At 53.8% G+C, this 15,703-nt stretch overlaps 1 protein-coding gene across 6 annotated transcripts in view; it reads right to left on the bottom strand.

Moving 5' to 3' along the window:
• The window catches only part of LOC111251831 (uncharacterized), a 40,537-nt gene extending 26,574 nt beyond the window's left edge, over positions 1 to 13,963 (bottom strand). For 4 of the 6 annotated variants that reach the window (XR_015328417.1, XR_015328418.1, XR_015328419.1 and 1 more), the window contains exon 1: positions 13,825 to 13,963. The gene's annotated coding sequence lies outside the window, so the exon portion shown is untranslated. Of the gene's footprint in view, positions 1 to 110; positions 980 to 1,016; positions 1,401 to 13,824 lie in introns of those variants that run through there. The other 2 variants (XM_022808866.2, XM_022808867.2) reach the window with 2 other exon arrangements.
• Positions 13,964 to 15,703: the final 1,740 nt, after the last annotated feature.

Below are 15,703 nucleotides of genomic sequence, written 5' to 3'. Positions count from 1 at the left end.
GGATCAATACGCTTTCAAGAGCAACTCACATTATCCATAGCGTTGTGCAGTTTGGCGCATACAATACCGCAACTACCATATATGTATGACACGTACGCACTAATGCTTACTGTTGACAATCTGGGGTCATCGTTTGCCGTTTGGCGAGAATGAGCAAACCGGGGTTTGAGAATGTGTCCTGGAGAGCTAAACTAAAAACATATATGAATCGGTTGCCGCTGGATAGACCCCTTTGTCGATGATCGGCTGGACAAGTTGGTTTCTTTGACGGAGCTGGGGATGAGCCGACGTTGCTGCTGCTGCTGCTGTTCGACAGAGTGGCGCAGCTGGCCACAATTAGAGCTTGTCTGCTCACTAAAAAGGACGATCATCTGCTCGCGCTCCCCCAATCGCCGTTCGTCTATGTTTCTCTACTCACACTTGCTCCCATCCGCCTTTCCTACGTATCCGCATCCCTCAGACGAGAACTCTACTGGCATCTATCGACAGGCTAGATCTCTCCACCCACCTCGCAGTGGCTGGCGAGCAGTAGAGGCATGCTCGAAGAGAGCATGAGTATTAGGGCGAATACGAAACGACCTCCGGTATTCCGACAAAGCCTCGTCCCATTGCATTGGGGACGACTCGACCGACTAGACGACCAACAATCCCTGTCGTCCCTTAGAGGGGATCATCGCGGGCCAACCACCGCCCCTCCCTCGTTGTTCTCCGTCATACCAGCTAGGTGCTGCTGACCTGAGGCTCTAGCGAACTCCGGTGGCTTTGGCCACCTTCTCCGAGCTCGCCCAGAGCCCAGAAGGCCCAGCGTGGCAACCAAGCGTGGCAGCAACGACCAACGCAACGTTGAGTGCAGCAGAATATGTGTCGGGGAGAAGGGCGAGAAGGGCATCGAGCCGAATGGGATGGACAGAGCAGCGGTGGGAGAACGGGGAGTGAACGGGGAGGTGAGTGGGGGCAAAGGCTGTGGCAGCATCGAAGGCAGCTCGGGGTGGTTCACATGCGGTGAGCGCACTTACTCGGCTTTTCCATATCCGACGACTCCCGCCTGCGTCTCTCAGCTTGTGCCCTTCGGCCGACGTCAGCCGGTGGTTTTTATGAAGGACGCCGTGCAACGGTGAAGCTATGGGTCGAGGCGCAGGAAAAGGCAGGGCCAGCCGACTCGCCTTTGGGCGTTTCTGGTAGGAAGCGAAGCCGAGCGGGAGGCACTCGGACACTCGTTCTGCTGGCAAAGCCGCCGCCGTTACTACCACCGCCCGCCTCTCGTTGTCCTGCTTGCCAGTTTGCCTGCCTGACTGGCTGGTTGGCTGGCTTCCTCTTGCGCCCCACGGCTTGAGTTGCGGCAGCAGCAGCGGCTTGAAGGCACTCGCAAAAGTCGCCAGTGGAGCTCGCTGCCAGGGTACCTGTAAAGGCAAACTCGAATACTCAGGTCCACTTTTTGTTCTGCGGCGGCAAGGTACCCTCGGGGATTAAGGAGAAGTGCCGCTCTGCCAAACAGTCTCGTCGTCAAAGTCTGGTGTGTGCCCATCTGGATCACGAGCGCAGATGCCACAGGACTGACGAACTCACACGTGACCAAAGGACATGCCCGAACACATACAGACAGATATATGAAAAAAAAAAAGGAAGAACATCTTACACGTTCAAGCCCTAAGAAACGGAGCCACCAGCAATATCCGATGGCGAAGATCTGAACAAGTTACTAGAGTATAATTTGTCGCTTACCTATTTTTTTCTCTCTTAAAGCCATTCACCGATTATTAGATATTGATCGATAGTGAAAATGCAGTTCTCAAGCAATACGCGCATCCTTTCAGTTCCTTATTTAGACGTAACTTATGAATTTGGGGTGATATTCATTGTCGTACATAAATCATTCAACATCAATTTCTAGAATCCGTTAGAAAGACCTAATTGAGTCCTCCAGTTTCTATGAGGCTCGTTGAGATGAGACGCTTAACAGACTCGCACCTTGACTGACGCATTACAATGCTCGTACAAGAATAGTAGTAGCTGAGTGCGCTGTAATGTTAGCCTAACCGAAAAGAACTTGAACTAGCCAGACGTTTCGCACAGTGTTAGCGGAAGGGAAGAAGGAAGCACCAAGCGGAAAGAGCGTCAAGGTACGAACCGAAATGCTTGCTCTGTTGAGCGCAGCGACCGATAATGAGGGTTAATCCCTTCGGTTTGGAAATACCGGAGGCATCGAAGAGACAACATCCCTAATTGAAGACGGTCGGTCGCTATCGGCGTCGATGCTGCAGACAGCAGAGAACATGCTGCTCTGCCACAGTTCTTCGTCCGATCGGCAAAGTAAGCGTAGAAGCGGGATGGCAGGGAGGCAGGCGGCCCCAAGGGTGCCGCTTACGCGGTCGAGTATGGTCAGCGAAGTCGGGAGAGTCTCTCCAATCGACTTGCCCCCCATCGGTGTACATTGCACAACGACGGCTATATACCGATCCTCTGTTCCCCTACGACTGCATCTGCGTATATAGGCCTACGTCAGTCTGCAGCTGCTCTCCATGCCCATATATATATATATATATATATATAGATATATATATATATAGATATATATATATAGATATATACATATATAGATATATATATATATATATATATATAGATATATATATGTACATATATGTGATCTCTTGTTCAGTTTCAGTCTATGCTTGATGGTCATCGCTATGAGCAAGCAAGCGGACCCCTCAAGTTGTCGCTCGTTCTATAACAGACACAAGAGTTGTGGGGCAGACGAGATGTAAGGCGAACGCTGCCTCTCTTCTTAGAAGAGCCGACAAACCGCCCTCCCACACCGGTCGTCTTCGTTGTCTCCTCTGACTCCCTTTTGTCCTTTTTGCCAGTTTCTTTCGTTGGCAGTAACCCACCAATGTAACCCTTGTTACCCATGGGCAATACTAGGCACCGTCGGCGGTAGTAGCGGTGTCGCGCATTGCTCCGTTCTTCGTCATCGTCATCGTCGTGTTCGCAGCGCTTGCTTCGGATGTGTCGCTGCTGCTGGCCCTGGTCGTGGCAACAATTCGCCCTCGCTCCTTTGTCCCCTTTAGCGCCTTCGCTCCCTTCCCCTATAGCCGCAACGAAGCGAGGCAGCTGACGATTCTGAGCCGTACAGGCGGCAAAGAGCGCGGAGGCAAGAGGTCCACTTCCGTTGCTGCCACAGCCGGCGCCTTGCGATGCCTTCCTTTAGCCCCTCTGTGCTGCTCTGTCGCGCCTTCTTAGAATCGTCCGGCCTTATCAGCCACAGCAAAGCGACTCGGATGGCCTACCAACCGTCCTCGCACTTCGCACCCGCCAGCAATCGGCGCAGAATGGGCGGGACAGGGGGCGAATGGCCGGGAAAAGGCTGGGGCGGGGGAGTTGAAAGCGCAATCGGGCAGCAGATGCAGGCTGTACTTGGCTGGCTGGCTGGCCGACCGGCCGGCCAACCAGCCGCTCGGACCACTAACGCTTCAGCGGCGGTGAAAAAGGCTAGCTGGCGGCCAGTAAGTCTACTCGAACTGCACTTGCACTCGCTAAGATAGCATCGCCTGCTGCCTTACCGAACGGCATGGCAACTGAAATGGTCGGTGTCGAAAGGCGAAAAATGCAAGAGGTTGCTGCCTCTGCTGCCCTACGTTTCCCGCTCTCACTTCGCATTCTTACATTACTTCGCCTTGCCCCAAGGGAGGCCGGCCGCGGCGGGGCAGAAGCAGCAGCAGCAGTAGTACTAGTCGTCACGGTCATAGCTTTCTCTCTCTCTCTGTAACAGCAGGAAGACGGCGCCGCATCTTGCTTTTTCGGCGTAGGCGGCCAGGCAGAATTGCGATCCTGAGATCGCAACTACTGGTTTAGGCAGACTGCCGTACTGGCCCACTAGCGATAGGTATTGATCTCTGAGACTCTCGAAAAGTCGAAACGGAAAAGGAACGAAGGGAGCGCATGGACCGAGGTACGAAGGGACCGCCAAGCGGATGGACGAAAGACCGTACTCACTGGAGAGAAGCTGCTGCCGCAATTCAGGCAAACTCACAAAGTGCACCCCGTGATGGAAACTGCTCTAGAAAAAGACTGAGGGGTAAGATGGCGGCGACGACTGCTGCCGCCACTGCCGCAGTCGTCGTCGCCACAGAAGCAGCAGCAACAGAAATGCCACGTTGGAAAGGAGGACGAAAAGAAAAACGGCTCTAGCTGACCGCCTGTACTCATGAGCACAACAAGAAACCAGGGCCTGTCCTTGTCCCCTTTCGTTCCTCATTTCTTTCTCGGCCAACAGACAAACGGACTGACCAAGCGCCCGTCCTTCTGTGGCCTTCGCGGCCGCACGGGTGACGTGGTGGCAATAGCAGCCTAAAGGTTCAAGGAGTGTCGGCCGGTGGACAGGCACGCAGGCGGTCAGTCAGGTCGCCTGTTGTTGGCCGGTCACTCTGCATCGTTCGCTTCTATGCGCCTCTTCGTTTTCTTCACTTCTTCAACCTCAGTTGAATCAGAGAGAAGAGACGGCAACGAAGACCATGAGAACCTCTACCTAGAATTTTGCACGCCAAACAAGTTCGCTTCTTTTTTTTGTGTATACACATGTACATATGGCACAATTAATTGGAAATAATTCGTAATTGCGGTTTGGGCTCAGCTTGAGCGTCGTTAATTCAGTTTTCAGCAGTTGCGTTGCAATTTATATGAAGAGATACGTATATCCATGAATAGCATTTTTAAAGGACAGAGTTCCATAGGAGTGAAAAGTATAAACATTAAAAAAAGAAACAGAAATATCTAATATATGTTTACGTATGGTAACCATGTAAGCAAGCGAGGACAAAAAATTGTATTGAGAGCAATTATCTACAATGGTTTGTTGTTGAGTGCGTTTCGTACAGGTGCGCGTGTCCGCGCGGCATAAACAGCAACCATCACAGCAAAGGGAGTTAGCTGTCATTCTAAAGTTGCCTGACTGGCTGGCTACTAGTCGTGGACGTGGTGAAGGTGGCAGCAGGCAGTAGTTGTAGTAGTAGTAGCTGCCAGCACCGACCCACCGGCCGATCGAGCGACCACCTCCAGCCACTCTTGGAAAGGGACGTGTGTCAGGTGTTTCCCCGCTGCTTTCCTGCCGCTGTCTCAATGTCCCCTTGTCCGCATGGTCGCCAGCCAGCTTTGGTGCCTGCCTGCCTCGGTGTGCAGCAGCAGCAGCAGCAGCCTGACTGTCAGGTCGGGCCTTTTCTCTCCGCTTGTCTGTGCTTGCCTTGTCGCCTCCCTTCTTTACCCCATGCTCCATTCTATCTAGCCTCTATACCCCTCCATGCCCATCCATACCCTCACAACCTACCCAAGTTACATCCCTGTTTGCAGACAAGGGTCGTTGCCGACCCTTCAGTCGTCTCACTCCCCTGCCCCCCGACCCATTGGGCGCAACCAGCCCAAAAACGGCTAGCTAGCTCGATCCAAGCGAGCGACTCAACCGACACCACAGCACCCGTCTCCTCTAACTCCCCTTGGCCCAAGCAACCCCGTTCTCCACTGGTCTCCGCTGCCTGCCTGCCTGCCTGCCAGCCATCCAGCCAGCGAGCCTGCTCTGCTCGCCTGCGTGCCTGCGCAGCAGCAGCTGAGCCTTCCCGAGAAGCAGAACACCACCGAGTAGCGGGCACATAGTCCTAGACTGCCGCCGCTGTTCATCCGTGCGGGCTGACAGGCAGGCAGGCTGGATGGCTCGCTGCCTGCTGCTAGCTGGCGGACAAGCGAGTGGGCAAGCTCGTTCGTCGGCCGGCCGTGACTGCTGCCCCGCAGGGGCATCGGGAGCGAAGGAGGGAGGCGAGGGATGGATGCAGGGAGGGAGGCAGGGGAATGGGCGTAGGGAGGCCTGCTTTGCTCCGCTCCGTACCACCCAGCCGCGGCCCGCCACTGCTACTCCGTTTGGTCCTCTTTCCCCCTCTTAGATTCGTCTTTCTCTCTGCCGTACTCTGCTTGGGCTCTCTAACGCGCTGGCAGCGCCTCTCCCTGCCACCGCTCGGTCTCTCCCCATCAACGGTGGCGGGTGGACGAGCGTGGTGGGCGGTAAAGGAGAGGCATAGAGAAGCGTGCAGAGAGGCACCCCGAGGGGACGAACAGCAGAGTGGGCGAGGCTGCTGCTGGCTGGCAAGCGGGCCGACCGACCGACCGACCGACCGACCGACCGACCGAGCGAGCAGTCGAGCGACCAAGCGGCAGTCCCGTCAGCCGCCAGGCAAGCAAGCAGCCAGGCGGCTGCCAGAGGGGAACAGCAGGGAAGCCCCCTCAAACACCCCCACCACCACCCTCCCTCTTTTCTCCTAGCGGCACACGACCGAGCAGCCGAGCAAGCGACGGAGCGGAGGCATCGAAGGCAGACGGGCGAAGCGAGCGAGCGACCGAGCGGGTGAGCCAGAGTGAGCACGTCCTCGAAGGGCGCTGAGGGAGTGGTATGGGAAACGAACGCTCTGCTAGCTTTGGCGGACTGGCAGGCGAGCGCAGAGCTAGCGAGCAAACGAACGAGCGGGGGAAACTGGCCTGAAGTTGGGGGAAGAGCATCGTGGGAGGACGTGGGACCATCCGCAGACGGAGCGGCAGGAGAGGCGACGAGCGCCGGGAAGAAGACGAGAAGAGGCGAGGCGACGCCATCTACAGAAGGGGATGAAAGGGGGGAACGCGCTCGCTACTGGCGAGTGTGCAGACCGGAGAGAAGCAAGTGGAGGGGGTGACTCTATTGCCGCTTAGCGGCCTAGGAGACGGGGGCCAGGGGCAGCCATGAGGACCGATGAGCCAGCCGCTGGCCTCCCCGGAGAGCGGATGCCCCGCAGCCTGCGATGTCCAAGCCGCCCCCATTCGCCCGTCTTGTACCCCCTTCCCACCCTACCGCTTGGCACAAGCAGGCCGACACAGCAAGAGAGCTGGCTGGATGGCTGGTTCCTGGCTACTGAGCTGCGGAAGGCTCCCATCGTCTGTGGCCGGGTCGCAGAATTAGCGCGGCCGCAGTGGTGGTAGTGGTGGCCTGCTGGTGGACGGGTGGACCCAGTGTGTTGGTCACTCCCGGCTTCATGTCGTCGTTGTTGTCCGCCGGGAGCCTTCTCACTCAGGCAGGAATTGTGTCCAACGAAAGCAAAAGTCGGTCCGACTGACCAACCAGTTCGCAGGCCAGCCAGCGGATAGCCAACCAACGAATCAAGCGGCCTAGAGCCACTAGAGCAGGTTGCCTTTATATTCGTTGGATAAGAGTCGGTGCGCGTCGTGCGCGAACACAGACATACACAGCGACAGCCATTGCGAGAGACAGATAGACGGACGAACGGACGTAAGGGCTATCTTACTACTCCTACCATTTTGCTCCTTCTAACAGCATAACAACTGCCGTTCAACTTCATACCAGTATTCCACGTTGGCATCAAATGGTAAACATGGGTAACGTTGGCGAGCGATCAACTGCATCATCTTTTCCATCTATGGCGTAAATTTTGTAAGAAAATTTACGTGATAGATGGAAAAGACGTTTTCTTGATCTCGCCTAAGAGTTGCAAAACTTAGTTCAACGACGAACACGAGGAAAATAATTAGATTAACGCTTAGTAGTACTGTGGCTGTGCGTCACAACCAGTAAAGACCTTAGACTAGCTCGAAGTGATAAGAAATGGGCTTCTGTTCAAGAGGGTTAAGCGCGTCCAATATTGCAAAAAACGTGTGCACACTTTGTTTCTCATAAACTATAAGTTTCTGATTTTCCATATGCCGCGGACCTAAGCGTCACGAACAGGGACGTCAACTATGCCAGTTGTTAATTTACAACACGAAATGCCAGCCAAAGTAACTGTTAGTAGGTACCTATCTAATTTATTATTTATTCATTCTTAAGAGGCAAATGCTTTCGCTGTTTTGCTTGGTGACATTCAAAGGGCAGATTTTTCAACACGCTGCTGCATTTCCGGCTTGATAGATCTATTTTGACGTAACTTACTGTTCTGCTGTCCCCGGTTGTAGTAACGGTCGGACAAACTTTTTGCTTACCTTAATGCTAAGCGGTTACTGTTCAAATGAAAAATACGGTATTTTTGCGAGGATCAAGGACAGAATTCAGTTTTGTTTGTCACCATCTAAGATGGAGCAAATTTTCGACACAAAACCAATGATCCCATCATTAACATTTATCTGTTAACTACATTATTAGATAACTATAATGTGTTTCATTACTGATTTTCGTCAAGTTTTCCAAAACTAATAAACCTTTTCCTGGCAGCAAAAGTGAGATAAGCTGGTACACTCGAGTTTGATGTCCTGTACTACCGTTACGCATTGCTTCGATTAGTTGGTTCACAGCACGAAACGATGCTGCCATCTTGCACTACGTTGCGTACGCTTCACTAATGCTGGCTTTAACTAGTCAACGTGACTAGTTCATGGAAGTTATGCTGTTAACAAAACCAGCGATAGTTCAAGCCTCGACGGTCTTTGCAGTTCGGGCTGGCTTACTTCGGATCGTCTTAGCGTTAATGTTGGGTGCAACTGTTCGATGCAAACAATGCGTGTTCTCTCAGTAAAGCTATTATGATCCCATAATGTAATGGGCACGTCAATGGTTACGTTTTTTACATTTATCACGATTCAATTCATTCCCGCCGAGAAACGGGCGGTGTTCCTCTAGAGAGAGCTGCTTGTTCAGGAGGCAGATGTTACATCTTATTTGATAACCATTTTTGAAGGTGGCATATTATCCCACTGCCGTAAATGGCACAAAGCCAAAATTAGTTATCGATTGAAAACAGAAAACCCGTTACAATGCCGTGAGGAAGTCGTTCGCCACCTTGAAAAGCGAGCGCTTTACCTATGGACACATAGATGATCGGCGTACACCATCGTCACCAGCTACAACAGTGAAATAAATAGGTACGCACCGATCTCATTGGTTTTGGCGGATGTGTATCGGGAATTGTCTGTGTTATTGCAACAACTGCTAGCTCTGTCGCCGCCTGCCCAATCCGCGAACTAGCAGATGTCTGCCGGCTCGCGTTCGCCCTTGCCTCGTATCTACTCTCGCTTTGTTTCCCTTGCTCTGGCTGACTTTCATGGCCGCCATCACCACCGACCGCTGCCCGCTCAGGCTAGCCGCCACTTGACGACACATACCTCTGGCCAAGCAACACGCATGCTACCACACTCATATATAATCACTGTTGTTTCAGCTTCGATACATGAATGGAAAAAATGTACAAAAATAGCCTGCTTGACGGACTGGCATCACTAAGCGTGCGTCGGTGCGCAAAGACAAACATTTTTTTTGCAGTGCTGGTTAGTGATGATTCATCGATACCTTATGTAGATGCTTGCCGCATGTAGCACACTGACAGCATAGTGCATATATATATATATATATATATTTATATAAAAATGAAGCCTGAAGTATGTGTTTTCCCGTGTTTCCTGCATTTAATTTCGCTTGCTATGTTTTTGCTCTAATTTCAAATTGTAGCAATTTCTATTCGTTATTTTTTCTTCCTTGATTCGTGTGTCATGTTTTTTTCCAGGTCAACTATAGTTTCCGACGGTATATGCTTTTTTCTCAAGATAACGTAAGTAAATAATAACAATTGGTCGTTTGCTGACGTATGTTACTCATACGCAGCGACGTAGATGCGTCTGCATATCGCACATGGCCGTATGATACTGTAGGTATTAAAATTTTAGAATGAAACACGAGTGTATCAGAGCAAGAACGAGACAAAGGGCGAGAAGGAATGTATAAAAGCGAACTTGTCAAACGCTTCGGTGGAATTTATGACTAGTTTCATAGCCGCTGCTGCTATTGCTGTCGTCGTCGTCGTCGTCGTCAGTTGCTTCGATAGTCACTCGTGTGTTTGCGTCTTCCCTTCATGTCCTCTCGCACTCAGCGTCCAGCAGCAGCAGCAGCAGCAGCTTGCAACGTAACTTACCCCCCCCAACCCCGGATGACATATCACGGCGGCACCCACGCCGACGACACTCGTCTCTGAGGGGAAACCGCAAATATACGGCGCAGCGACCGGCCTGCGCGAATCGGCACCCGATATGATACAGTTCCAGTAGCCGACGACCCAACAGTCGACCAGTGAAGCGAACGCCGCCGCAGATCAGACAGCCACACCAATCTCGTCACCGTCGTTATAGGTGTAAGGGGCCAACGGCAGGGCAAAAGTCTGCTTTGCTGATGGTGTTAGTTGTAATGACGGTGGTAGTCGTCGACACGAGAGAGAGTTCGAGAGGCCTGCAGCGCGGTCGTCTGTTGTGGATCATGTTGCTGCTGAGGATGACCACCGGCATAAGCACTGCGGCAACAACAGTGGCTATGGCGGCTCGCATCTTTGCCGCCACGGCGGCGGCGGCGGTCGTCAACGCAAATCACTCAACAGCGCTGCCGATAGTGGTGTTGGTGGCGAAGCGGGCGCGGTCGGTCCTTTTCACCGCTTAGTAGAGACTTTCAACTATTGGCTGTGCCGGTCGGTCGAATCGCGTTACTTGTTGCTAGCGCCGCTCCTATCGTTTAGCTCGTTACTCTCTCAACCTGTTTCACTTCGTACTTATTGCCCCCCTCCGTTCACTCCCCGCCCGTCTCCTCCACTTTCAGTCGCTGTCATTCGCTTTCAGTTGATCGCTCGCTGTTGGTGCTGATCACGGTGACATGTCGCTGCTCGCTGCAACGAGAACTGCCGCCACAAGCATCACTAATCAGTTGTTGTTACAGTTCTACGAATGCACTGGAAGACACTACATCGACATCTAACGCACAGATTCGTCATGCCGATACGTTGACACGCAGACAGCAGACACGTACTTGTGCGAACGTGCACATATATGTGTACATAGATACATAAGGCTACAGATTCGCTGTTGGCTGGGGCGCGCGCGCGGTGTCTGGCTTTACTCTCGCGGACGCCTGTCATGGCCAAGCGGACAAGTAAGAGCCTAGCAGCGGCTGTGGTCGACTGCAGCGGCATCGACAGTAGGAGAAGTGGCAACCGCTCGATCGGTGATCTCGGTTTGGTTTGACTGGTTATCTGGCCGTTTCTTACTATCCGTCCGCCGGTCGGGTCGGGTTGGGTTGGATGTCGTCGGTCCACCAGTTCGTAGCCTCTCGTGGACACGCAGTGGAATCGTAGAGACGGATGAACAGACCGATATACACGAGATAGATAGACAGACTCACATAGCCGCGAGCGCTACTAGCAACGCGACTATTAATACCAAGGCCTAAAGTTAGCTATACGCAGGCCGCAGAGTGGCGGTTGCGGAAAATAAACGGACCCATACGGCCATAGACATACGATAGAGATGGCCGCAGCAACATGCGGAGACAAGAAAGAGATTGACGTTCGCACCCCCCTTCCACCCCATCCGCCCTTTTCCCCCGTCTCCCGATAAGTGATTGTGATGGCGATGATGACTACAGTTGTGCTGTTCCACTGTGCGTTGACTTGCACACATATATATATATGTATATAGATATATATCCCCTGGAACAGATACGTACGTGGCGTGCTAGTGAAAAGCACAACACGTCACACTGCTTTTCTCATAAGCGGTAGTAGTGTGTAATATTTTATATTCTACAAATATTTTATACGTATGAGGCTCGATCGTGCAGCTGCGGTGACAATCAGGGACTACAGTAGTGCCATTTGTAGTAATAGCGCTGCAAACACGAGTAATGGTCGGGAGGCGACTGTGATAGAAGCGCTGATATGGCCACCATCCTGTCTGTGACATCACCCTAACCACATATAGGAATTGGCTCTCGCTGTGTTGGTCGGTCGGCCGGCCGCAGAAAGTGAGCGAACGCTCGAGCGGCCAAGCTGACCGTGCCAGGAAGCTTGTCTATCCACGAACATCCATCGCATATCCTGATGTTAGACGAACGGTAGCACGGGCTGCTCGCTGCCTGTCTGGCCGGCCGACTGGCTGATTGACTAAATGGCTATCCAAGCAGCAGGCCAGCCAGCCAGCCAGCCAGCCAGCCAGCCACCCAATCCCGCGCGCGCTGACAAGACTCGGCCGCTGCTACCGCACAGAAGTCAGAGACGAATGGACGGACGGGCGGGCGGGCGGGCGAGCGGGCGGGCGGTAGACAGACAGAGTTCAACCGCGCGTTCGTTTGTTCGTCCGTCGGTGGGTCACACCGATTGGCACCAACACCGCCACTGTGATCAGCGGTTGTTGTAATACGTCTACAACAAGTGGTAGTGTAACTCGCTGTGGTCCGTCATTGTCCCTATCAGGAACAGCGGCAGTGGCTACGTTACGGGCCTGCACAGTCGTGGCCCACACGAGCATGTACTATTGCCGCTCTTGTGGCTGGCGGTGTCGTCGCTACCGCGCAGGAAATGCGATAGGTCGCCGACTGACTAGAAGAGCTTTCTTTCTTTCTTTACTTGACACCAGCGAGCAAGCGGATGAACGGACGGGCGAACGAACAGGAGGCCAGCGAGCGCAGACAAGTAGAAGCGGCAGTCACAGAAACAACAACTAAATGGCCAGCCAGCCAGACGTATAGATAGACGGACGGACAGACGTGCGCGTTGGGCGACCGACCGACCGAACGAACGACGGACGGACGGACGTACCAGCCAACAACCGGTCGGTCAGTCGGGCAGCTAAGCAAGCGACGACGGGCCGAATAAATGAGCCACCATCGAGTAAACACCACGACGTCGCAGCTCAGAATGGTGCGCGACAGCAGCAACGGGCAATGCCAGTGACGGGGCCCGCAACAGATAACTCAGTCGCCTGCCGGTCATCTGTTTGGTCTAGCTAGCTAGCTAGCTAGCTAGTTGGCTGGCTGGCTGGCTGGCTGGCTGGCCGCCGGATTGATAGCTGCTGCTCCTGCTACAGAATGAGCCAGGCTGGTGAAAGGCGGTGATTGTCGTATTGGCAACAGTGGTAGCGGCTGCGCACGCCTACAAACGGTGGGGGGGCCGGCCAGGCAGCCGGTCACTCACTCAGCCAACCAGTAGCTTTACCAACTACCTAGTTTGCTTCGTCCATGAGGCGACGAAAGACGGTGCCGCCAATAGCATTAGCTGCTATTACTACTACTACTCCTAGCATCAACGCGAGCCACAATCGCAAAACACCAGACAAGAGACGACGGCAACGACGATGTCGTCTCAGCCGCCGTCTCACACGTCGCTTGCCACACATCACGTAGTTCCAGAGGAGAACAACTATTACTAACTGAACTGTTACTACGCCGTTGTGCAAACCGAAGGGATAAATAAGAAAAGAAACAATCGACTAGTAAAGCGGCCAGTAAACACATGGAACAACAACGGGCGAACTGTCGATGTGTGTAGGTTCACAGCAATCCAATTTAACCTACCTATCGTAGCCACCTAAGTAAGGCTTATAAGTTTACACGGGCACATATCGTTAACCAAACGGTAACTGTATATATGTACATATATCTATATGTTCGCAATCGAACAAGATGCAGTCGAAAGGCTATGAACACATACAAATACAAGGATATACACACTTGGATAAACACGGCCAGTTTTGGAAACGGGAACATATACACAAACTCCCCATACGCTCTAACTTGATGCTGTATGTTGGGGTATTATTAAACATACCGACATGCACTAGAATAGTGGAATGCACTTCTTCACTGATCGTCATTTGTCGTGCAACTTCAAGATTATTATTATTATTATTATTAGGAATAGGTCTTGCCTTGAAGTTACATAAAACAGTTGTTGATATTTAGCTAACTTCACATGTAGAATGCATTTTTCCCTATCCACTCTTACATCTTAGAATTGCGAATAGATTAAAACAATGATAACGGTTATGTGAACTTACTTGTTATGAGGACACTTTAATAACACGGCGATATCTGATGACGTCCGGTCACTTTGTGATAAAACTCATGCTGGCGGGAAAGTTCGTAGCGAGTTCGCTTTGGAAGCACGCACTCAGCTGGTCCTGAATACGAGAGACGAGCCTCTCCACGCAACAGCCAGGAGACAACTGACTGCCCGCCACCCGAAAGTGCGCCACTCAGGGAGGGCACCCGCTGTTCGCCCTCTCCACGCGTTCCTTCCTTCTCTCTTCCCTCTCTCTTTCCGCGCGCGCCGCGCCTCTGTCGGCTTTGCTCGCCTCGACGCGGGAAGGCAAAAGGCGGGCGGACAGGCAGGCAGGCAGACGGGTGCCACCGGGGCAGCCCAAAGAGCGTTTCGTTCGTTCGCTCGCTCGCTTTCGCAGCCAGCTCCTTGTCACTCGTGCTCCCGCTGTGCCGCCGCCGCCGCCGCCACTGCTGCCGTTCTGCTGCTCGACTCGACTCTGCTCCCGCGTGAGCTGCCGCCACTGAAGCTGCCGCTGCGACCACCGCTCGAACTCACTCCGCACACCCGCCCGCAGCACTCCGCGCCTCTCTCGCCTTTGCCAGCGAGCAAACGGACGAACGAACGGCGAACGAGCGACCGACTCAGCCAGCAGCTACGAGCAAACCCACCACTACTCCCGTCGCCGCCACCGCCGCTGCAGCAACCGCCGCCGCCGGCAGTGGCCTCGCTTGCTCGTTCGTCCCTTGCTCACTCTCCGTTTCGCTCTTCTTCTCACTCTACTACCCCACATCTCGTAGCAGCAGCGCTCTCTCCTACTACGCCTGAGCCATCTTTCTCTCGTACTCTCGCTGGCTACTCTTGCTCGCACTCTCACTGTGCTCTTGGTGGTGGCAGACAAGCAGCTCGACTTCGCTCGCCTCGCGGACGCCCGCCATACCCACCTACCACTCGCTCGGGTCGTTGGCGCGGCTAGTTCTCCCCTCGCCCCTCGTCGTACTGCGTTCTCTGCCCCCTTGGCACCCCCGCAGCACATCTCCGCCAGCACCACTGCCGGCGCTCGTCGCCAGCCTGCTCGCCTGCCACCGCTCATGCCGCTGCTGTTTCTCTCCGTCTGTCTCTGTGTCTCTCTCGGTCGAGCCAGCCGCCACTCTCTTGTCCGGACGCGCCGAGAAATCTTCTCCTCGGCGCTTGTTCCCTACTTACACCCCTCCGTACCCCCCACTCCCCGAGTTCTCGGCTAAAGCTCTTGGCAGGCGGAATAGCAGGAGAATATGGGTTGAAACGGGACGGGTCGTCAACGGCGTGGTGGTGCGCAGTAGGGGACGGGCTGGTCGTAGGGTACTGAGCAGGAGTGACCGCTGCTGCTCTGCTCTGTGTCGTCGTCTCTGTCGCTGTTACAAGGGGGAGGGGTTGTGAACGGGAAGGGCGCTCTTTAGCCTGCAGCAGAACACAGACACCGCCTTCACTCGCCCAACAACTCCTCGCCAGTCGCGCTCAGAGGCTGTCGGAGCTGGTGGGGTATAGGGGAGCTATCTCCTGCATTGGCTGATCCGCTGCCACCACAGCCGGGAACGACCGAGAAGCGAGGACGGAACGCGGCTTGAGCAGAAGAACCGGCAGATGCACAACGAACCGACAGAGGCAACTAACGGCGCCGCTGGAAGAGTGCGAGGGAGAGACAAGAGCCGCCGTAACTGGGATAGAAAGAAGCGGCCCGGATGGCTTTGCCCCCGTTGCTCGCGTTGAGGGGAAGGCGGGGCCGTTGGAGCGATGGCAGATGGAGGGATTGGGGTTAGGGGTGACAGCGAGACGCCGTTGTGAAGGAGGCGAGGAAGCCAAGAAGAAGGACCTCGACGGCGATGGACGATGGCAGGGGATGGCAGCAGTAGAAACAG

This window comes from Varroa destructor, unplaced genomic scaffold (assembly GCF_002443255.2).
Source record: "Varroa destructor unplaced genomic scaffold, Vdes_3.0 BEIS01000005.1, whole genome shotgun sequence".
In the NCBI taxonomy this organism is placed as follows: Eukaryota; Metazoa; Arthropoda; class Arachnida; order Mesostigmata; family Varroidae; genus Varroa; species Varroa destructor.
Note: the sequence above shows the minus strand (reverse complement) of the source record. Positions and strands in the feature narration are given on the sequence as shown.